Genomic DNA, 24,281 nt, shown 5'->3' with positions numbered 1-24,281 from the left:
AGATATGTATATCTAATCTATCTATCTTTACCTATGTAGATATGTATATCTAATCTATCTATCTTTACCTATGTAGATATGTATATCTAATCTATCTATCTTTACCTATGTAGATATGTATATCTAATCTATCTATCTTTACCTATGTAGATATGTATATCTAATCTATCTATCCACACACATATAATGGATTCTATAGAGATAAAATAAAAGAGATTAGAACTCCAGAAAACGTAAGCATACAAAAAATTGGGTGAATATTTTAAAGAGCACATTAGATACCTATAAAGAGAACATTAGTAAAAACGTATCTGAATAAACTATACAGAACTCATAACAAAGATACAAAAACATTAAATAACAGATTTTAGCAAAATATAGGACAAAGCTGAAGACATAAAATTTATTAAACCAATTTCAAGAATAAAGCATGGAGAGAATCAGGTAGGAAAACTTTGCAGAGAAAATAGTTGAGATTTTCCAGAACTGATGAAGTATACTGTATTGATTTTCTTTGTTACTGAATGACTATTTCCATTTCCAAATTACCACAAACTTAGAAACTTAACAGGCATTTATTATCTTTGAGTTCTGGAGGTTAGAAGCCAAAAAGGGGTTTCACGGGGCTTCACGAGGTTTCTCGGGACTTCACGGGATTTCACGGGGCTTCACGGGATTTCACGGGGCTTCAAGGGGGTTTCACGGGGCTTCACAAGATTTCACGGGGCTTCACGAGGCTTCACAGGGCTTCACGGGGCTTCATGGGGCTGAAACTGAGCTGTCTGCAGGGCTGCGTTCTTTCTGGAGGCTGTAGGAAAGAACGTTTCCTTCCTTCTCCCAGCTTTCAGAGATTGCCCACGTTCCTTGACTCACTGTTTCCTTTTCCATCTTCAACACCAGCAGCATAGTTCTCTTCCACCCTGACATGGACTCTCCTGCCTTCATCTTTCCATTTAAAAGATCCTGGCCTTTACCTTGGGCCCACACAATTAACCCAGGATAACCTTAACATTTCAAGGATTAGCAACCTTAATTCCATCTGGAACTTCAGTTTTCTTTTGTCATGCCGTATAAAACATTTACAGTTTCTGGAAATTAAGACAGGGGCATCTTTTGGAGACCATTATTCTGCCTACTGAAGATACCAAACTTGTAATTCAGATACCCTAACAAATCATACGGAGAATAACAGGCTGCAAGTAGACACAGGATTTTCAAAGCAATATTGGAAGCCAGTTCAAAACCAGTGAAATTACTACTTCAATATAAAACAACTGTTGTCCTAGAATTTTATACCAAGGAAACTCTTATTTCCAGAATGTGGAGAAAACAGCGAAATAATCAGAAAAATAAAACCTTAATTGCCATAAGGCTGTCATTAAAGGAACACCAAAAAAATAGTTTCAAAAAGAGGAAAAGGTGCAAGAAACAAGGTCTGACATGCAAGAAAGCACAACACAAACCAAGAAAGAAGCAAACTGTGATTCAGTCAAATAAAATTGGCTGTATAAAACAAAATAGAGGAATGATCAAATCCATCCTTATATTGGTATATTTTAAATTCATTTCTCACAGTAGTTGAGACGATAGACTACAGTAAATCAGTTCACAAAAAAATGAGTAAACTTTCTCTTCAGAACACTTATGAGAATTACAAAAAGAAACAAGTATAAAAAAATGACCACATGCTATGACACAAATTATGTCTTAAACATTTCAAATGATCTACACGTCATGTTGTATTAGTCCATTTGCACGCTGCTGAGAAATGCATACCTGAGACTGGGTAATTTATCAAGGAAAGAGGCTTAATGGACTCACAGTTCCACTTGGCTGGGGAGACCTCACAATCATGGTGGAAGGTGAAAGACACATCTTACACTGTGCCACTGCACTCCAGCCTGAGTGATGAACAAAACTCCATCTCAAAAAAAAAAAAAATTAAATATGCTGCTATCATAAAACCCAGTTATCACATTCTTGGACATTTATCGTTTATCCCAGAGCAGTAAAAACACAGGTTCTCAGGTTCACACAATAACCTGTACTCAAATGTTAATAGTAGGTTTATTTATATTAATCAAAAACTAGGAAAAAAACCCAGAGGACATTCAATGGATAAATGATTAAACAAATAAGATACATCCATTCGACAGAACACTACTCAGTAATAAGACAGAAGGAGCTCCTGATACACACAAAAACTTAATGAACCTACAGGTAATTATGCTGAGTGACAAAAGCCAATTCAAAAGGCAACATGAAGCACTGTCCTCTTCATATAACATTCTTGAAATGACAAAATGATAGGAACTGGGAAAAGACCACCAGTTGCCAGGGCTTAAAAAGGGGATGGGGCAAGTAGGAATTGGATGTGGTTACAAAAGAACACCATGAAGAATCCATGCCTTTATGGAAATGTTCTGTATCTTGGCTGTATCAATGTCAATATCTTGGTTACAATATTGTAGTATATTTTTGCAAGATGTTACCACAGAGGGAAATTAGGTAAAGGGTATGCAAGATCTCTCTGTATTATTTCCCTCAGGTGAAGGTCAATCCACACTGAGTTGAAATTAAAATTTAATTAAGAAAACAAGACAAAACACTACTCACGCCTGAGAAGAGCCTGCTGCATATGGGACTGCAGAAAGTTTAATATCTATGATATAAAGAATTATAATAATCAGCCAGGCGCAGTGGCTCACACCTCTAAGCCGAGCACTTTGGGAGGCCAAGGCCAGGATCACGAGGTCAGGAGACTGAGACCATCCTAGCTAACACAGTGAAACCATGTCTCTACTAAAAATACAAAAAATTAGCCGGGCGTGGTGGCGGGCACCTCTAGTCCCAGCTATTCAGGAGGCTGAGGCAGGAGAATGGTGTGAACCCAGGAGGAGGAGCTTGCAGTGAGCTGAGATCACGCCACTGTACTCCAGCCTGGGTGACAGAGCTAGGCTCTGTTTCAGAAAAAAAAAAAAAGAGAGAGAATTATGATAATCATTGAGGAAAAAGTTAACAACTCAATAGAAAAATGGGTAAAAATGTAAATAAGCATTTGGCTATCCTCAAATGTAAAAGAAAAAAAAAGAAGAAAATTATATGAAAAGATTTTTTAAAATATTTAATTCCAATAATATAAAAATGAAAAACAGTGACACATTTTTTTCACACCTACCAAATTACTAAATTATAAAAAGTCCTTTAAAGCCAAGTGTTTGTGAGGATACGAAATAAATAAAACTATTTTTCTGTTTCTGAGATTGTATACTGCTTCTTCCAAATTTTCAGTTTTGCATTGATGTGTGGTTAAAGTTGTACATATTCTCTGACCTTGCAATTCCAATAATATGTATATTCACCAAAGCACTGTTACAGATGTGTACAAAGTGACATCTACTAGAATGTTCTTGGCAGCATGGTTTACAGTAAAAATGGAAAGAAAAAAGTAAACAGTCCAAATGTTCAAGAATGCAAAAATTATATGTTCAGAAAATGGAGTACAATATGACAATGAAAATAGATAAAGCACTTATATCACTTAAAAACAGATCTAGGTGTAGAATATGCAGTTTAAGGATTAAACATTTGGTGAAATATAAAATAGGAAAAAATGACTAAAACAAAACTGAAGCTATTTGTTACACTGAATGAAGAAAGAGTGAATGCAATTTCAATATTCAGGAGTCTTCAAAAACACTGATAATTTTAATTTCTTAAACCGAGTGGTAGGTACAAATGTATCATTTAATATTATTCTTTAAGTATATGTATATACATGTTATGGACATGTCATACAAATATAACACATGTATGATATTTTGTAAATACATATATACTTTATAACATCAAAAAATATTAACATAAAGATTACAGACTTCAAATTATTACAGATCTGAATTTCAACTCTGTTACATTTCAGGTACGTGATCTTGGGCCTTTATTAATCATTGTGAGTTCTTTTTTCCAAATTTCTTTTTATTTATTTATTTATTTATTTTTTATTATTATTATACTTTAAGTTCTAGGGTACATGTGCATAACGTGCAGGTTTGTTACATATGTATACCTGTGCCATGTTGGTGTTCTGCCAAATTTCTTAATGAAAAGTATATTTAATTCAATATGTAAAGAATTACTGAAAAAAAATCTATAGTCCCTAGAGAAATGTTAATTTTTTCCACTTTCATTCATTCTGCCAGTAATTCCTGGGAGGAGGTTTAGTGAGTAGGAAATAGTCAACTAAAACCTTTTGTTTTCTAATAATCCTATTTTGTTAAAAAATTTAACATAAAGAAATCAGGCTTGGCAGCACACTGATGAAAAATCCTGAAGGGTTAACTTCCTTCCTAGTGCCTGGGTTTTATGAACAGTACTGAACAGCTGAGGCGGAGGTGGGTGCTGCATGGCAGATATTGGCTCTAGACACCACTTCCAAAATAGTACTCTCAAAGACTTTGTAATCAAACTATTGTTCCCTTTGCAGTAATTTAAGCTTTGTTGTTCTTGTTATTTTGAAAGGAATTTAATTTAGATGGAAATTTAGTCTTTTGGGCAATTTGCCTTACACTGGCCCCTAAATTAAGACCTTAGAAGCAGTCTTTTAAAGTCCGAACTGCCTTTCTTAATATTTCTACCACATATCTATAGCAATCTGTCCTTTAAATGCTTGAAATAAAATTAAATAGATGCATAGGCTTTGCCAAAGCAAAATATAAAAATTAGATTCTGTTCACTTACAGAAGGTAAAGATAATATTTTTTAATACATTGTCATATAAGGGGACAAACACTTTAAACTTTCTGGGTCGCTAGATATTAAATAGTTATTCTTATACAATAATATAATTTTTTTCCTAATTTCTGTGACTTTTCACTTTTCTCTTTTTGTCTTCTACAGTACTTGACTTCAACTATTCATGATGCAAATATTTCAACTTCTCAAAGCTCTCTGTTTTTTGTAAACTAACAGCAGGTGATATTACTTTGCCTTGCCCTTCAGACTAATAAGCCTGCACTAGTGTTTAAATGTGTCCCTGCCCATTGTGAATAATTACCCAATTTACAAATTTCAGTGCACTTAACAGGCTATGTCCTCCTTATTTACCTTCAAAATTATAGGTTATTCTATAATACTGTCCTTTTTACTCAAACGATATACTAACAAGTATTTGCATGTGTGCTAAAGTGCAGAAACCAGTAAGCAACAACCTTGCCCTTCCATGATATAAGCACACTTTAGATGATAGACACAGTTTTATTTATAAAATTCTATTTTGCGGTGACTCTGCTGTATGAAAGCTAATAATTGGAAAAAAACTCTAAGACTAACAATAAATTAGTTGAAAATATATCACTAAGAAAGCAGGAAAAAACTATTTAGCTTAACACCAAAAGCATAGTGGCAACAATAGGAGATAATTTGAGTATATAGTCAATAACCTATGGTCATATGGTTGCTGATAAATCCTGGATTGGGAATTCGGAGCAGAGAAGGTGGAGCAAGATGGCTGAATAGAAGGCTCTGCTGATCATCCCGCAGGCAGGAACACCAGATTTAACAACAATCTACACCCAAACAAGCACCTTCAGAAGAACCAAAACTGAAGTGGGCACTCACCGTACCTTGTTTTAACTTCATATCATGGAAAGAGGCATTGAGGGCTAGGAAAGATAGTCTTTGGTTACTGATGCCACCCCTCCCTCAATCCACAGCAGCAGCTGCATGGCACAAAGAGAGAATCTGTACACTTGGGAGAGGAAGATTGCGGTGATTGTGAGACTTTACATTGAGCTCAGGGCTGCCCTGTCACAGCAAAAAGCAAAACTAGGTTGAACTCAGCAGACACCTGTCCACAGAGGGAGCATGTAGAGCAGCCCTAACTAGAAGGAAATTGCTGATCCCAGCAGTGGGAACTTGAGTTCTGGCAAGCCTTGCCGCTGTGTGCTAACGTGCCCTGGGGCCATAAATAAACCTGAAAGGCAATCTGGGACACAAGGACTGCAATTCCCAGACAAATCCTTGTGCTGAGCAGGGCTCAGAGCCAGTGAACTTGGAGGGCACATGACCTACTGAGACACTAGCCTGCGGGCTAAGGGAGTGCTTGCACACCCGCTTCCACAGCTCCAGGCAGCACAGCTCATGGCTTCAAAAGAGACCCCTTGCATCCACTTGAGAAGAAAGGAAAGATTAAAGAAGACTTTGTCTTACATCTTGGATACTAGCTCATCCACAGTGAAAGAAGATACCAGTCAAAGTTGTGAGGGCCCCATTCCAGGTTCCAGCTACCAGATAAAATTTCTATACATACCCTGGGCCAGAAGGGAACCTGCTGCCTTGAAGAGAAGGGTGTAACTCTGACATACTGAGCTGTGCTGGCTATGGGGAGAGACTTCTGTCTGAGAAGAGTGAAGGGAAAAGTAAAGTAGACTTTGTATTGCACTTTAGGCACCAGTTTGGCCACGGTGGTTTAGAGCACTGAGTGGGCTTCCGGTGTCCCCAATTCTAGGTTTCGGCTCTTAGATAGCATTTCTGAACCTTCCCTGGGCCAAAAGGGAGCCCCACTGCACTGAAGGGTGAATCCCAGACCAGGCAATAGTCTCCACAAGCTAACTGAAGAGAGCTTGCAACATCAGTGGTAGCCTGGTAGTACTCCCTGTGGGTCTGTGGTGGCAGTGGCCATGGGGTGAGGATCCTCTGGCTGTGGAAAGGGAAGGAAAGAGCGGGAAGGACTTTGTCTCATGGTGTGAGTGCCAGCTCAGCCTCAGTAGAGCGGAACAACAGGCAGATTTCTAAGGCTTTTGACTCTAGTATTTAGCTCCTGGCTGACATCTCTGAACCAGCCTTACCTGGACCAACTTGTTACCTGAAGGGAAGGACACGTGTATGGCTGGCCTTGCCACCTGCAGATTGTAAAGCCCTTGAGCTTTCAGTGAACATAGGTGGTAGTCAGCCAGTAGTCACTGCAGGCTGAGGATGAGAACCAGGACTTTCCTGGTTTTGGTTCTGACCCAGTAAACTCCCACTATTGGTGGCCACAGGGGTGCTTATGTTGCTCTACCCCTAGCTCCAGGTAGTTTAGCACAGACAGGTAGACTCTGTTTGGGAGAAAGTGGAGGAAGAGAATAAAAGTCTCTGTCTGGTAATCTAGAAAATTCTTTTGTTTCTTAACCAAGACCACTGTTTTAGTCCATTTTCACACTGCTGATAAAGACACACCTGAGACTGGGCAATTTACAAAAGAAAGAAGTTTTGTGGACTGGCAATTCCACCTGCCTAGGGAAGACTCAAAATTATGGCCAAAGGTGAAAGGCACATGTCACATGGCAGCAGACAAGAGAAGACAACTTGTGCAGGGAAACTCCCTTTATAAAGCCATCAGCTCTTGTGGGACTTATTCACTGTCACGAGAATAGCACAGGAAAGACCCACCCCCAAGATTCAATCACTTCTTACTAGGTCACTCCCACAACACATGGGAATTATGGGAGCTACAATTCAAGATGATATTTGGGTGGGGACAGAGCCAAACCATATCATTCCACTCCTGGCCCCTCCCAAATCTCATGTTCTCATATTTTAAAACCAACCATGCCTTCGCAACAGACCCCTAAAGTCTTAAGTCATTTCAGCATTAACTCAAAAGTCCACAATCCAAAGTCTCATCTGAGACAAGTCAAGTGCCTTCCACCTATGAGCCTGTAAAATCAAAAGCAAGTTAGTTACTTCCTAGATACAACAGGGGTACAGGCATTAGATAAATACACCCATTCCAAATGGAGAAAAGTTGGCCAAAAAGAAGGGCCTAAAGGCCCCATGCAAGTCTGAAATCCAATGGGACAGTCAAATATGAAAGCTTCAAAATGATTTCTTTGACTCCATGTCTCACATCCAGGTCACACTGATGCAAAAGGTGGGTTCCCATGTCTTGGTCAGCTCCACCCCTGTGGCTTTGCAGGGTATGGCCTCCCTCCTGGCTGCTTTCACAAGCTGGCCTTGGGTGTTTGTGGCTTTTCCAGGCACATGGTGCAAGCTGTCAGTGGATCTACCATTCTGGAGTCTGGAGGATGGTGGCCCTGTTCTCATACTAGACAGCACCCAAGTGGGGACTCTCCGTGGGGTTGCCATTCCCACGTTTCCCTTCCTCACTTCCCTAACAGAGGTTCCCCATGAGTGCCCCACCCCTTCAGCAAACTTCTGGTTGGACATCCAGGCATTTCCATTCATTCTCTGAAATCTAGGCAGAAGTTCACAAACCTCAGGTTTTTTTATTTTTGGAACGAAGTCTCATTCTGTTGTCCAGGCTGGAGTGCAGTGGTGCAATCTCAGCTCACTGCAACCTCCACCTCCCATGTTCAAGTGATTCTCCTGCCCTAGCCTCCTGAGTAGCTGGGATTACAGGGTACTGTCACCATGCCCAGTTGATTTTTATATTTTTAGTAGAGATGGGGTTTCACCATGTTGGCCAGGCTGGTCTCAAACTCCTAACCTCAGGTGATCTGCCTGCTTCAGCATCCCAAACTGTTGGGATTACAGGTGTGAGCCACTGTGCCCAGCCCCAAACCTCAATTCTTGACTTCTGTGCACCTGCAGACCCAACACTACGTGGACTTGGAGCTTGTACATTCTGAAGCCATGGCTAGAGCTGTACGTTGGTCTCTTTTAGTCATGGTTAGCTCAACTGGAACACAGGGCACCAAGTCTCTAGACTGCATACAGTAGAGGGACCCTGGGCCTGGCCCATGAAACCATTTTTTTCCTGTGATGGGAGGGGCTTTCACAAAGGTCTCTGACATGCCTGGAGACATTTGCCCTATTTTCTTGGAAATTAACATTTGGCTCCTTGTTTATGTATGCGAATTCCTGTAGTTGGCTGGAATTTCTCCTCAGAAAATGGTATTTTCTTTTCTTCACATTGCCAGGTTGCAAATTTTCCAAATTTTTATGCTGTTTCTCTTTTAAAACAGAATGCCTTTAACAGCACCCAAATCATCTCTTGAATGCTTTGCTGCTGAGAAATTTCTTCTGCCAGATACCCTAAATCATCTCTCAATTTTAAAGTTCCACAAATCTCTAGGGCAGGAGCAAAATGCTGCCAGTCCCTTTGTTAAAACATAATAAGAGTCATCTTTGCTCAATTTTCCATGTTCTTCATCTACATCTGAGACCACCTCAGCCTGGATCTTATTGTTCATGTCACTAACAGCATTTTGTTCAAAGCCATTCAACATATCCCTAGGAAGTTCCAAACTTTCCCACATTCTCTTGTCTTCTTCTGAGCCCTTCAAACTGTTCCAACTTCTACATGTTACCAAGTTCCAAAGTTGCTTGGATATCTTTACAGCTGCACCCCACTCTACCATACCAATTTACTTTATTAGTCCATTTTCATCCTGCTAATAAAGACATACCCAAGATTGGGCAATTTACAAAAGAAAGAGGTTTAATGGACTCACAGTTCCACGTGGCTGGGGAGGCCTTACAGTCATGATGGAAGACCAAAGGACGTCTTACAGGGTGACAGACAAGAGAAGAGAAGTTGTGCGGGGAAACTCGCCTTTATAAAACCATCAGATTTTCTGACACTTATTCGCTATCACAAGAATAGCAAGGGAAAGACCAGTTCCCATGATTCAATTATCTCCCACCAGGTCCCTCCCACAACATGTGGGAATCGTGGGAGCTACAATTCAAGATGAGATTTGGGTGGAGACACAGCAAAACGATATACCACCAAGGTGGTGTCTCTATGGATCGGCAAGAACCAGTGTTACTGGTCTTGGGATGTTCCCTAATGCAGATATTGATTAGATCATAACACACACATTCTTTGAAATACCTAAGAAGCCATCTGAAGAATGATAGGTACAAATAAGTCCAGAATGCAAAGAATAAAATAAGGTGTGGTGACTCATGCCTATAATCCCAGCAGTTTGGGAGGCTGAGGAAGGGCAGATTGCTTGAGCTCAGGAATTTGAGACCAGGCTGGACAAAATGGCAAAACCCTGCTTTACAAAAAATACAAAAGTTAGCTGGGCATGTTGGTGTATGCCTGCAGTGTCAGCTACTCAGGAGGCTGAGGTGAGAGGATTGCTAAAGCCCAGGACACCGAGGGTACAGTGAGCCATGATCACACCATTGCATTCCAGCCTAGGTGAAAGAATGGACCTGGTCTAAAAATAAAATAAAATAAAACCCTAACCTTCCAATGCCTAGACACCAATGAACATTCACAAGCGTCAAGACCATCCAGAAAAGCATGACCTCACCAAGCAAACTAAATATATCAGGGGCCAATCCTTCAGAAACAGAAATGTGTAAGCTTTCAGACAGTAAATTCAAAATAACTGTTTTGAGGAAACTCAAAGAATTTCAAGATAAAACAGAGAATAAATTCAGAATTCTATCAGATAAATTGAAGACAGGAATTATTAAAAAGAGTCAAGCAAAAATTCTGGAGTTGAAACATACGATTGACATACTAAAGAAGGAATCCATCTGTTAATTGCAAAATTGATCAAGCAGAAGAAAGAATTAGTGAGCTTGAAGACAGGCTATTTGAAAGTATACAGTCAGAGGAGACAAAAGAAAAAAGAATAAAAAAGAATGAAACACATCTACAAGATCTAGAAAATAGCCTCAAAAGGGCATATCTAAGTTGTTGGTCTTATAGAGGAGGTAGAGAAAGAGTGTGGGGTAGGAAATTTATTCAAAAAGATAGTAACCGAGAACTTTCCATATCTAGAGAAATATATCAAATTTCAAGTATAAGAACGTTATAGAACCCCAAGCAGATTTAACCCCAATAAGACTATCTTAAGACATTTAATAATCCAACCCCTAAAGGTCAAAGATAAAAGATCCTAAAAGCAGCAAGAGAAGAGAAACAAATAATAAACAAAGAAGCTCCAATATGTCTGGCAGCACACTTCCTAGTGGAAACCTTATAAGCCAGGAGAGAATGGCATGACATATTTAATGTGTGGAAGGAAAGTAACTTTTACCTAGAATAGTATATTTAATGAAAAATGTCTTTCAAACATGAGGAAATAGTTTCCCAGACAAACAAAAGCTGAGGGATTTTGTCAACAGCAGACCTGTCATACAAGAAATGCTAAAGGGAGTATTTTAATAAAGAAAAGAATGTTAATGAGCAATGAGAAATCATCTGAAGGTACAAAACTCACTGATAATATTAAGTACACAGAAAATCACAGATTGTTATAACTTATCTCACACAGAAAAATTAAAAGATGATCCAATAAAAATTAACAACTACAACAACTGTTCAAGACATAGACAGTGTAATAAGATATAAATAGAAACAACAAAAGGTTAAAAAGCAGAAGAAGTCAAGTGCATAGTTTTTATTAGTTTTCTTTTTGCTTGTTTATATCTTTATACAAACAGTGTTAAGTTGTTATCAGCTTAAGATAATGGGTTGTGAGACAGTATTTGCAAGTTTCACAGTAAGGTCAAATCCAAAAACATTTACACACAAAAACTAAAGTTAGAAATTAAATCCTACCACCAGAGAACAGCAGCTTCACTTACAGGAAGACAGGAAGGAAGAAAAAAGTAAGAGAAGACCACAAACAATCAGAAAACAAATAACAAAATGACAGAAGTAAGTCCTTACTTAAAAATAGCATTGAAAGTAAATGAGCTAAATTCCTCAATCAAAAGATGCAGTAATCCAATAATCCATTGCCTATAAGAAATACACTTCACCTATAAAGACAAATGGGCTGAAAATAAAGGGATGAAAAAAGGTATTCTATTCCAATGAAACCCTAAAAGGCCAGGAGTGGGTACACGTATATCAGACAGAATAGATCTCAAGACAAAAATCATTAGAGATGAAGTAGGTCAGTGTATATTAATGGAGTCAATTCAGCAAAATGATATAACAATTATAAATATATATGCACCCAACACTAAAGCTAAAGAGAGAGATAGACCTCAGTACAATAATATCTGGAGACTTTAACATCACACTTTTAGCATTGGATAGATCATCCAGACAGAAAATCAACAAAGAAACATCAGACTTAATCTGCACTATAGACCAAATGGATCTAGCAGATGTTTACAGAATAATTTCATCCAACCACTGCAGAACACACATTATTTTCCTCAGAACATAGTCATTCTCAAGGATAGACCATATGTTAGGTCGCAAAACAAGTTTTAAAACATTTAAAACATTTGAAATAATATCAAGCATTTTTTCTGACCACATGGGATAAAACTTGAAATCAATAAGAAGAGGAAGTTTGGAAACTATACAAACACATGGAAATTAAACAATATGCTCTTGAATGACCAGTGGGTCAATGAAAAAAATAAGAAGAAAATTGAAAAATTTCTTGAAACAAATTAATATGGAAACACAACATAACAAAACCTAAGGGAGGGAAACAGCAAAAGAAGTACTAAAAGGGAAATGTATTATGGTAAGAGCCTACATCAAAAAAGAAGAAAAACTTCATATAAACAACCTAATGATGCATCTTAAAAAACTAGAAAAGCAAGAACAAACCAAACCCAAAGTTAGTAGAAGAAAAGAAATAATAAAGATTAGGGCAAAAATAAATAAAAGTGAAACAAATAAATAATACTAAAGATCAACAAAATGAAAAGTTTGTGTTTTGAAAAGTTAAACAATATTGACAGCTTCTACCTAGAGAAACTATGAAGAAAAGAGATAAGGCCCAAATAAACAAAATCAGAGATGAAAAAGAGACATCACAACTGATACCACAGAAGTTCAAGAGATCGTTAGTGGCTAATATGAGTAACCATATGCCAATAAATTAGAAAATCTAGAAGAAATGGATAAATTGCTAGATGCATACAACCTACCACAATGGAACATGAAGAAATTTAAAACCTAAACAGACCAATAACAATTAACATGATCAAAGCTGTAATAAAAAGGCTCCCAGTAAAGAAAATCCAAGAACCTTATGGTTTTACTGCTGAATCCTAGCACACATTTGAAGAAGCACTAATACCAATCCTACTGCAACTGTTCTGAAAAGTATAAGAGGAGAGCGTATTTCCAAACTCATTCTCTGAGGCCAGTATTATCCTGATAACAAAACCAGACAAAGACACATCAAAAACAAAAGAAAACTACATGCCAATATCTATAATAAACATTGATGCAAAAATTCTCAACAAAATAATAGCAAACTGAATTCAACAATACATTAGAAAGACCCTTCATCAAGTGGAATTTATCTCATGTATGCAAGTATGGCTCAACATATGCAAATCAATCGATGTGATACATTATATCAACAGAATGAAGGGCAAAAACTGATCTTTTCAATTGATGCTGAAAAAGCATTGGATAAAATTCAACATCCCTTCATGATAAAATATCCTTAAAAAACTGGATATAGAAGAAACACACCTCAACGTAATAAAAGCTTTGTATGACAGACCCACAGTGAGTATCATACTGAATAGTTGAAATCTGAAAGCCTTTCTTCTAGGATCTAAAACATGACAGTGATGCCTACAGTTACCTCTGTTACTCTACAAAGTACTGAAAGTCCCTAGTAGAGCAATAAGATAAGAGGCTAGAGCAATCAGACAAAGGGCATCCAGATTGGATAGGAAGTAGTCAAATTATCCTTGCTTCCAAATGATAGGATTTTATATTTGCATAAACCTAAGGACTCAATTAAAAAACTATAGGAACTGAGAAAAAAAATCAGTAAAGTTGCAGGATACCAAATTGACATACAAAAATTAGTAAATTTTTATATGCCAACAGCGAACAATTTGAGAAAGAAATAAAAATAATATTTGTTTACAACTGCTATAAATAAAATAAAACATCTATTAATAATCTTAACCAAAGAAGTGAAAGACCTCTGCAAGGAAAAGAGGTGAAAGATCTCTACTATAAAACCTTGATGCAACAAACTGAAGAGGATACAAAAAATGGAAAGATATTCTATGTTCATAAATTAGAATAATTAATATTGTTAAAATATCCTTACTACCCAAAGAAATGTACAGATTTAATGCAATCCCTGTAAAAATACCATTGACATTCTTCAAAGAAATAGAAAAAAAATTCCTAAAATTTATACGGAACCACAAAAAATACAGAATAGTCAAAGCCACCCTGAGCAAAAGGAACAAAATTGGAGAAATTATATTACTTGACTTCAAATTATACTACAAAGCTATAGTAACCAAAATAGCAGAGTACTGGCATAAAATCAGACACAGAGACCAGTGGAATAGCCCAGAGAACCCAGAAACAAGTCCATACATCTAGAGTGATCTTATTTTAGACAAAGGTGCCAAGAACATGCATTGGGAGGAGGACAGTCTCTTCAATAAATGGTACTAGAAAACCTGGATTTCCATAGGCAGAAGAATGAAACTAGACCCCTACCTGTCACCATACACAAAAATCAAATTAAAATGGATTAAGGACTAAGATCTAAGACCTGACAGTATAAAACTTACACAAGAAAATATTGAGAAAACTTTCTAGAACACTGGAGCAGGCAAAGAGTTCTTGAGTAATACCCCACAAGCACAGGCAACCAAAGCAAAAAATGACAAATGAAAAAATGAAGTCACATCAAGTTAAAAAGCTTCTGCACAGCAGGCCAGGTGCGGTGGCTCACACCTGTAATCCCAGCAGTTTGGGAGGCTGATATGGGCAGATCACCTGAGGTCAAGAGTTTGAGACTAGCCTGGCCTATATGGTGAAACCCAGTGTCTACTAAAAACACAAAAATTAGTCCAGGTGGTGGCGGGCACCTGTAATTCCAGCTACTTGGGAGGCTGATGCGGGAGCATTGCTTGAACCTGAGAGGCAAAGGTTTCAGGGAGCCAATATTGTGCCATTGCACTCCAGTCTGGGCAAAAAGAGTGAGACCCTGTCTCAAAAACAAAACAAAACAAACAACAACAAAAAACCTGCACAGCAAAGAAAACAATCAATGAAGTGAAGAGATAACTCACAGAATGGGAGAAAATATTTTCAAGCTACTCATCTGACAAGAGATTAGAAATTGAAATATATATGAAGCACAAACAACTCTAAAGGAATAAATCTAATAATTCTGTTTAAAAATGGGCAAGAGATCTGACTAGACATTTATCAAAAGAAGATATACAAATGACAAACAGGTATATAAAAATTGGTCAACATTATTGATTATGAGAAATGAAAATCAAAATTACAGGGGGAAATATTGTCTTACTCAGAGTATAGTCAGAAAAGCCTAAAATGCATAGATATTTCAATAATGGAATGGAATGCACAGTTATTTAGTGAATGGAAATGTAATAGAGGGAAATAATTACATAGTTTTTTGTGATTAAACAAGAGAGTATGACACCATATATTAATCTCTTATTAAATCATGTATCACATTTTGTAAGACAGTAATTCAAACTTTTCAGATGTGATTTCTCAACTCGTGTTAAAACAGATTTCTCAGTGGGCAATTAAATAAACCCATCACGATAGCTCCTCCTAATAATGGGATACAAGGTAAGACTGGATAATTTTAGGGCCTGAACCTATTGCCATACTTCTTTGCTATAAAATGTGTTCCTTCATCAGAAGCAACAGTTGATGCTATACCAGGGCAATTAATAAGGCCTTTTGTATATCCACTGGATGTTGGTCTTGGCATAAGCATTAAACATAGGGAAAGTTAACCCATCTCCACAATACAAGTTTATTCCAATGAGGACAAAATGCTACCTTCTCACTAATGGAAAGTCCAAAATAATCAACCTGCTGAAAAATGAGTGGCTAGCCCTTCTAGGCATGATGTTATATTGGGGACCAAGAAAATTTGTCTCTGCTCTTGGCTATTAACTATTGAACAGAACAGTGGCGGTCTTCAGAGCAGCCTCAGTAAGGGTGAGTCAATGTATGGAGTCTATAAATAGTACCCATTTCTGCCATCAAAGACATTTTGTACTTTGGCCCATTGATTACATATTGGGTGGCTGGGGACAGAAGCTGGTGAGAACTCCTGGGCATTTTTTTTTTTACACCTGAGTAGACAAATGCCCTTTGACAAACAGTCTTCCCACTCTGTACTTTATCTGGCAGGTCCATTGACATACACCTTTCTCATATTTCCTCATGACAATCATGAAATTTTGTTCTTCCTAAATTCCTAACTATTCAGCCTATAGCCGTTGACCATGAATCAATATGGAGTCATAACTCTTGCCACTTTTCAATCCAAGTAAAATGAACAATTAACTTTGCAACTAGAAATTCTGCCTCCTGGGAAGATTTGCCCTTGCCATTACTTTTCAGGCACATTATTGAGAGGGCTATAACGTGCAGCAGTCTACATCACATTGAGTGTTCACTATTCTGCAGAGGCCCACGTTTTTATTCCTCAGTCAGATGCTCATATGGAAATCCACACAAGGCCACGTGTATAGATTGAAAGGGAGGAGAAATACATTCAAGCCAGAAGTTCATGCACACTTATTTGGAACTCCCAGATCTGCTCAAGCCTGGTCTCCTTGATATTATTTCCACACCATGATGGATTGCTGTTGAGTACACCCAGTCTCATGGTATCATCCTCTCATGATAGGCAAGAGTTACTTAAAGTCCTATAGGACATACATTGAATCTCTAGTGGAACTCAGGAACATGGGTATATGCACAAAAGCAGATGACTGTTTTGCCAAACATCTAGGGGCCTGTACTGGTATGATCCTATCCTGTTGGAGTTTTCTGGAGGCTCTGAAGAGAATCCCAATTGCCATAAGTGCTTCGGTTACCATGGGATATTCTGGATTTCAAGGCCCAGATATAAAAGAAGCTTTACCAACCTGGGCCTCATGCAGAGCCTTTTCTTGTTCTATGTCTCACTCAAAATTGTGGCCTAAGGAGATAAATGGTAAATTGATTGGGTGGGCTTCAAGAACATGTTATATGGTACCTACAAATTTTTTTAAACCTGTAATGTGCCACATTTTAGTAACAGGAGATGCAACATGCAGTACCTTATCTTCCACTTTGGAGGGTGCTATGATCTGAATGTTTGTGCCCTTCACCCCCAAAATGCATATGTTGAAATATTAACCCCCAGTGTGATGTACTGGGAGATGAGTCTTTGGGAATTGATTAGGTCATGTGGGCATAACCCTCATAAATGGAATTAGCGTCCTTAAAAAAGAGGCCTAAGGGAGCATGCTGTTGTCTTTTTGGTATGTAAAAACATAGCCAGACAATGCCACCTATGAATCAGAAACCAAGCCCTAATCAGGTGCTGATGCTGCCAGTGTCTTTATCTTGGACTTCCCAGCCTCCAGAACTTGGAGAAATAAATTTCTATTGTTGGTAAGCTTCTCAGTTTACAGTACTTTGTTATAGCAGTCCAAATGGAGTAAGACAGAGGGGTAGATTAAACATACTTCAGATGCCTGGAAACTCACATTTCTGCAAGCTGCTGGGCTTTTGAATTTTCACAGGGTTTATCCCCACCACCACATTGGCATTTATGTTTTCTACTAAGGCATTTTAAGCCTTCTTTACTTCCTGCTCATCGGGTTCAATTAACGTGGCATCATTAATGAAGTAGAGCAGTGAAATGCTCTGTGGTGAAAACTTTTACAGCCTAGCCTAGGGCTGTTTCTATGGATTCTTGTAAATTGGTCGGGGGAAAAATGAATATTTTCCAGATTAAGTGCAGGGTTAAGGACCTATACTGAGTTTCTCCATTAAGCTACCACATCTGAAACAACAACTAATATTGGAATAATCTCTGGTTACTTTAATTATATGTGTAGTTAGAATCTCTAAAATCATTATTTACTGCAAAGGAAAGCAGGAAAGTTAAGTAGAAGTCTGAGATGAATCACCATTCTTGCATTTTTAACCCTTGATTGTGGTCACAATCTCTGTGGTTTGTCCAGAGACACAGTACCGCTCTCTGTGTACAATCCTTAGAGCAGAGTTATTTCATGGCATTGACTTTTCTCTCCCTACTGTGACAGTCCTCACTCCTTGGTTCAGAGAGTCAATATGGGGGTTCTGTCAATCACCAAGTACAGCTGCTCAAATTATATTTAGGAACTGAGGAAATAACCACCGTGATCCAAACCTCTGCCAAAACTCCACTCATCACCTGACCACCTGGTATGGTTAGGCTTTGTGTCCCCACCCAAATCTTATCTTGATTTGTAATCCCCATAATTCCCAGGTGTCAAGGGAGAGACCAGATGGAGGTAATTGAATCATGGGGGTGGTTTCCCCATACTGTTCTCATGATAGTGAGTGAGTGCTCATGAGATCTGATGGTTTATTAGAGGCTCTTCTCCCTTCGCTCGGCATTTCCCCCGCCACCTTGTGAGGAAGGTGCCTTGCTTCCCCTTCGTCTTCTGCCATGATTTTAAGTTTCCTGAGGCCTCCCCAGCAATGCTGAACTGTGAGGCAATGAAGCCTTTTTCCTTTATAAATTGCCCAGTCTCAGGCAGTTTTTACAGCAGTATGAAAATGGAGTAACACACCACCTTTGTGCTCCACTGTGACTGTCCCACCACAGGGGTGCCTTTATTTACCTGGAGCCAGTGCACCTACAGCCAGTGCTGTATGTCTCTGGAATGCCCAGATAGTTCCCTTCCCCACAGCACAGTAAGCTGACTAAGTGAATCCACACCTCTTTTGAGCAATGCTTAAAAGAATATTTATAAAGTATACTTCGGCTGTGTCACATGATTCTTTCACAAGGGGATGTGGCCTACATTTCAATCAGGAGCTCTGTTCTGAGAATCAATCTGGTAACGATTAGAAGCTATGACTCTCCAAAATTGTAACTTACATCAAGATCCAGGTTTTTGGTCTCCAGATTTAAACATTTTGCTGTTATATTTATCAACTTAATTTTAGAAGCATGTTGATTTATTTTTTTCTTGCTGGAGATACTGTAATCAATTAGCTAATTCTCTTAAATTGAAGTATTCTGATGAGGTTTCCACTTCTGGCAATAACAGAGTAATGAAAACAAGATTTATCCTCCTAATTGACACAGCCAAAAAGTGGACAAAATGTTTGAAATATATGATTTTCACAGCTTAAATCTAGACTGTTCTTGTGATTTTCTTTAGCCAAAACAACATTCACCATAAACTTAACTAAAAGAAAACCACAAACTCTTGTAAAATAGAAGTTGTACTGACAATATTCTCTAGTGTGAAAAAGTAGCAATAAAATAAGAAAATCATTCTATGAGAAAATTTTAAAAAGAAAAAACTATTGTGGTATGAGAGTTGTTTACCTTAATAATAAAATTACCATTATATATGGAGACCTTAGTGAAATAGCACAAGTATTCTTTGAAAAGTTTGTATGAAAATGCCTATATATAATATATAATCACACACAATTGTAATATGCATATATTTTACATAACATTTTATATAACACAAACATATGTGACCTTAACAAATTCTATATTTGACTCAAAATTTTGGAGAATGAGCAATAAAATAAAGGAAAGGAGATCAGAATGCAAGAATAGATATTGATAAAATTTATAGAGTTATCTAGTGAATTATCTCTATTCTAATGGAGAATAAATGGGAAGAATAAATAAATCCAAAAGCTGAATTTTTGAAAAATTAATCCACAAAACATAGCATTTCTACCTAATTTAATTTGAAAAAATCAGGTTTAAACTATTAAGTACTGAAGAAAAAAATAGGATAGCAGGAAAAACCCTAGAATGAGTTTTAAAAATCATAGTAGAATAACTTTCTTAATATGTTACTAATATATGTTTATAATGGATGAAATAAATATTTAATACATTATTAGAAAAATTTAAGTTTCTAAAATGATCCTGGTAATGATAGAAAATCTAACCAACTTCATTTTATATGAGAAAATGTCAATGTTTTACCTTAATACAAAGCACCTGGCCAAGACAAGAAAAGGCAGGATAATGGCATAAACCCGGGAGGCGGAGCTTGCAGTGAGCTGAGATCCGGCCACTGCACCTCAGCCTGGGCGACAGAGCGAGACTCCATCTCAAAAAAAAAAAAAAAAAAAAAAAAAAAAAAAAAAGATTTCTATCAACATCTCTTTCAAAGCAAGATGATTTCAATACAGGATATTAAAAAAATAGAAAGAAATCAAATATACAAGCATTTCACCAATTTTCCAACAATTTTTGATTAAAGAAAAACTCAATGAAATAAGAATCAATGACTAGTTTCTTTCAACATGACAAGATACTTTAAATTAAATGTTTTGAAATTCATACAATGATTTATTATATAGCAGTAAGACAAACAAGAAAGTTCTTTAGACTCTAATGGGCAAGTTCCTGGGTTTTTGCTATTAAAAACAATAGTTTAAGTGAGTATCATTTTATAAACAGTACTTCCAAATTTGGGGAAAAATACATCAAACTTCAAAAACTTACTAATTTGAATGTTTAAAAAAAAAGAAAACCAGTATCTCACTCTGGTTTCATTTCACATTTCTTATATAACAAGGAAAATTGAAGTCTTCCTATGTTAAAGAATAATGTGTCTCCCTTTTTCAAAAACTCTCTCTAGATTTTCAGCCCTTTCCCATGTTTCTATGAGGATGTTGGTATTTTTATTGATTTATCAGCACTTTTTTTGTGTTAGGAACATTAACCCTGTTGTATCTGTTCAAAACATTAAAATTTTTCTTTATATTTTTAAATTGTCTTCATTATTTTTAAGTTCATTCCTTGTTTTTGTTGTTGTTTGCTATTTTAAAAAAGACCTTATCTTGACTTTTGTCTTCAAAAAGTTTTTTTTTGTGTTAATGAGGGCTATTAATTTCTGAATATTATTGTTTCTAGAAACTTGCTATTCTGCTGTAAGACACATAATGTCTCACTGAAATCAATTAAAAACAGACCATAATTTTCACATTACAAATATTAAAGGAAATTCAATATTGAAGATCAAGTTTTGTGAAGACCCTTTGATTATAACTGGTTCACCCTCATCTAATATTATACGCAAGAAAAGTTAGTTTCTTCTCCAAGTACACAGTCACAGAATTTGTTCTAAAACTTGCAACAAAAATACTGTACCCAGGATTGGCTACAAAATTTGTTAAGATCCAGTGCAAAATGAAAATATGTGTATGGAAGGATCGTTGTTTGAACATTATTAGAAATTTTGAAACGACAACACCAGAGCATTATACTAAGCATGGGGCTCTTCTAAGTGGAGGGCCTTGTGTGATTTCTCAGGTTATACACCTGTGAAGCCATCACTGGCCACCCTACACATCTCTGTTATAAAACCACAAGATGTGACAGGCCAAAGGGGCCTCAGAGATTAACCTTGACTTCATAGAAGTTTGAAATAAATAAGTTATCTTAGGTTATACTTTCAAAATGTCTTGTTTTGGTACATTAGGTGGGGTGGGAGATGGGGGTGGGTGACCAGGGCAATTGACAATAGTCCTAAACGTTCTAGATTCACATTATAATCTTGGGCCTGCTGTGTCTAATTTTGTTTTTGCCTCACTCTCAGTTTGCCACACATCCCTGATTGGCTTGCTTGTACATTTGGGGAAGACTGTTCAGCAGCCGCTCTGTTCTTCATGCTGCATGAACTCCAAAGATGCTTATGTTCTCTTCCCCACTTGAGTTGTTTATACAATCTCTACAATTAAGTTGTTTTCATACCATATGGATCTCAGTTTTGGCACTAGCTATCATTCAAAAAATTACCACATAGATGTTCTTACAAAGTAAGAACAAAGATTTCCAGGCACATTAATAGTTTAAAACCAGTAAGTAGAAAAGGGCAGGTGTGTTTTAGGGGCAAGCTTAAGAACAGCACTTAACCCATGGGCTACAGAATGGGAGCTACTACAAAAATGGCAAAATTATATTGTTTGTTTCTGCAAAAATGGCTGGCTTCGAATGGCATTTTACAAGGAGGGTAGTGGTTTATTACTAGTTAGCAAATTTTTGCCGACTAGGTTCTTATTTATTATGCAGAACCATTGCATAAATGTCCACCATGCAGTATCTAAAGACTGTACATCAAGATTGGTGTCACTGAAAAACACTGACTTTAAATACTTTCATTTAACAATTCTAAGCCCTCTGAACCAATTAAGCCTCATTTTTACTTTGAGTCGTGTTACAACAGGTTGTCCTTGATAAATAATTGTCATTTGGACTCTAAAATCATTTTATTTTATTTTATTTTATTTTATTTATTTATTTATTTAATTTTTTGAGACGGAGTCTCGCTCTGTCGCCCAGGCTGGAGTGCAGTGGCGCAATCTCAGCTCACTGCAAGCTCCGCCTCCCAGGTTCCCGCCATTCTCCTGACTCAGCCTCCCGAGTAGCTGGGACTTCAGGCGCCCGTCACCACGCCCGGCTAATTTTTTGTATTTTTAGTAGAGACGGGGTTTCACCATGTTAGCCAGGCTGGTCTCGATCTCCTGATCTCGTGATCCGCCCACCTGGGCCTCCCAAAGTGCTGGGATTACGGGCATGAGCCACCGCGCCCGGCCTAAAATCATTTTAAATCAATAAACATATGGAACTGCTTATGGAAATAACTAGCAATTACTCTTCCATTGACAAAGATAGAGAAATCGTGGTATAAACCCATTAAATCCTCTCTCTACATCCAAAATCAAGTACCAGTGTTCTAAGTGCCACATAGGCCTCCTCAATATCTGCAATAGAAATTATCTATGATATTTTAAAAATTTGCAAGTTTAGTTTTGAGTTTACTTTTATAATGACGTTGTCTAAACTTTTTGTGTATATTAGGATAATACAATGATAAATACTATGATATAAATGTCATAGAATGATAAAATACTGTGATAAAATTTTCTTTATCCATGGTTCCACATTTCAACTCAGACTGAGTAACGCAAATGCGTCTATTCTTTTTCAAAACGAAGACATCATTTTCAGCTTAGGTTCATATGAAATTAGTACAAGCACACATATTTCATATATCTGTCAATTATTAGACTGATGGCTTTATGTCTTTAAGTCTAACTAGAAATACCTCCTCTTTTTATGATGAGAGAAAGTGAAGCTCCCAAATTGAAGAAACCTACTCAAGAGCATGCAATTGGTACCTGGCAAAGTATTAGGATTTCGGACTTTAAGTAATTACTATAATGTAGTGCCATCTTGATATCATGCAAAATAATGATAGTAATAATACGTTGAAGTCACTTGTTCAATGTATTGACTGATTTATTGGGAGTTACAATAATGTGATTTAATCATCTGATTGCTTTAGGCAAAATATAGGTAGAGCCTCAATTATCTTAAAACACTGGGTTATAACTGAAAAGTTCAAAAGCTATATAAAAGGAAAAGCATGTACAATATTTTTAAAATGGTGTTGAATTCTGAATAATAAAAATGCAGGTGCTTTTCTTTTCTTTTTGGTTCTTTTCTGGACTTTTACATACCTAGCTGTCATCTTTCAGAAAATCATAAGAGATTGGGAAGGCCAGTGTGTTTGCCAGAGCTTCTCCCCACAAGAGGGGTGTTGGGGGAGATGGGCTGCCTCTCTGTGTTGCTCACATTGGGAAATGTGGGCTCCCCAAGGCAAGGAGACAGCAAAACTGCAGATGTTTTTGTGATCTGTGAGTCAAGCTTTCTCTGAATCTTCCTGAATCTTCATGGAAGTTATTAAATTCATGAAAACATGAGTGTGATTGGATTTTTAACATAGTAGAATACTAACAGAGCCCAGATCCGCGTATCAATCAGCACGAAGCGGAATTAAATCATTGTACACAGATGCAGAAGTGGAGACCAAGACCAAGTACTCAGAGAAAACATTGGGGGAAGATGCTGAAGTCACAAAAGCTGGGAAATTGAGCTTTAACCTTTCACTCCAAGGAGTTAGGGTGCCCCAAATTGCATCTTGGTGATATCTGGAGGTCAGAGGAGAGGAACACTAGAAGGCATATTGGGATGACTAGAGATGGACTCAGAGGAGGTAGTATTGATCCTTGGAATACTGTTCCCAAATCAGAGGGAAGATGTGAAATATGAGGTTGGCGTCCCAGTTTTTGAGAGGATGTTCTGTTCAAGAGCAGTTAGTTTAGACAGAGAGCCTGATGTGAACTTACCAGGGTGATGAAATTGAGTTGGAAAGGGAGGAAAGAAAAAGAAGGAAGGATGAAGTCAAGGAAAGAAAAAAGGAACCAGGAAAGAAATGTAACATCATGCCCTTTACAAGTGAAGAAATGAGAGTAATTAGAGAGTAAGCAACCTACT

The 24,281-nt window shown here is 37.4% G+C and overlaps 2 long non-coding RNA genes across 7 annotated transcripts in view; one reads left to right on the top strand and one right to left on the bottom strand.

Moving 5' to 3' along the window:
- LOC102121715 (uncharacterized) overlaps positions 1-24,281 on the top strand; it is a 212,297-nt gene that overhangs the window by 167,395 nt on the left and 20,621 nt on the right. The gene's annotated exons all lie outside the window — the stretch shown is intronic.
- LOC135968149 (uncharacterized) lies at positions 975-5,763 on the bottom strand. The gene is made up of 3 exons (XR_010582682.1): positions 5,625-5,763; positions 1,822-1,924; positions 975-1,088 (listed from the first exon to the last, which is right to left on the bottom strand). It is a non-coding gene; the product is annotated as an uncharacterized lncRNA (long non-coding RNA).

The sequence above is a fragment of the Macaca fascicularis genome, chromosome 17, assembly GCF_037993035.2.
Source record: "Macaca fascicularis isolate 582-1 chromosome 17, T2T-MFA8v1.1".
NCBI lineage: Eukaryota > Metazoa > Chordata > Mammalia > Primates > Cercopithecidae > Macaca > Macaca fascicularis.
This window is presented reverse-complemented; position numbering and strand designations above follow the sequence as displayed.